The sequence below is a fragment of the Fragaria vesca genome, linkage group LG1 (assembly GCF_000184155.1).
Source record: "Fragaria vesca subsp. vesca linkage group LG1, FraVesHawaii_1.0, whole genome shotgun sequence".
Taxonomy (NCBI): Eukaryota; Viridiplantae; Streptophyta; class Magnoliopsida; order Rosales; family Rosaceae; genus Fragaria; species Fragaria vesca.
In genome coordinates this window covers 15,984,905-15,986,015 of record NC_020491.1, presented here as the reverse complement: position 1 = coordinate 15,986,015, position 1,111 = coordinate 15,984,905, and positions in this window count along the sequence as shown.

Here is a 1,111-nt window from a genome sequence, read left to right as displayed (position 1 = left end):
AGTTACAATTGATTAAAGGTTAGAATACCTTGAATATCATGTATGGGTGAGTTTGATCCCATAGTGAGCAAGCAGGGAACAAGAATAGTCCCTGGGGTGAAAAACCTCATAACAGTTAGTGCACTAGTCTGTCGTTGTCAATTTAGTATTATTTTGTGCGGTCTGGTTCAACATGGTGAGTTGATCTGTGTGCAGTACCCTACTTGGTGAGTTGATCCATGTGGGTGTTATAGATGAGGAGTCTTTGTATCTTCATAAATCGAATTGTATAATGCTGCAAGATTAGTCATTTGTCTGGAGTTAGTATATGTGTTAGAGTGGTACATCATCTCTAAATATTGTTTTGTATGAGACTTACCGTGTGTTATCATTAGAAGTCTTATGTATTGTTATATTAGAAATAGTTCATCATATTCTTATAAGATATTCTCCTGTTTTACTTAAAGTAATATGTCAGTGTATAATAGTCTTTTGTGTAGTTTTGCTCATACAAGCTTCATAAGCTTACCGGGTTTTCTTTTCTTTTGTGAACCCGGTACACCATTTTATGGTGTAGGGAGTGACTTTGCAGGGAGTCAGTCTTAAAGGGTAACAAGAAGCGTTCATGAGTAGTAACTGACATCTACCACTTGCTTGGAAAGTGAGTGACATGATTCCTATGTAAAATTCCTAGATTTCTTTTTGCACTTTCGTTAAAAAGTGTAGAGTTCGGTATCATACATTCTAACTGGTTGTAAGGTTTATGATTTTTATTATTTACTTTCTGGCATTCTTGAATAATTAATTATTCCTTGCATTGGATAATATTCCGATTCACACACAAATTTTATTGGCTTTGATATTTTACTTCAAAACATAAAATTTGGGGATGTGACAGCTTTCACTTGTAGTTTTCTGTTCAATGTTTTTGTTTCTTGTTTTGATTTTTGATGTTTCTTTGGGTAATGGATTGCAGTGCAAGATATAATTTTTGATTTGAAGATGAAGGTGATGGATATTGACAGTGAACACCTTGGAATTCCAGAGGCAGAGTACCATTCTATTGTTATGCAAGCATTTCTATATATTTTTTTATGTCGTCATATGAACCCAATATGTTACTTATATTGCC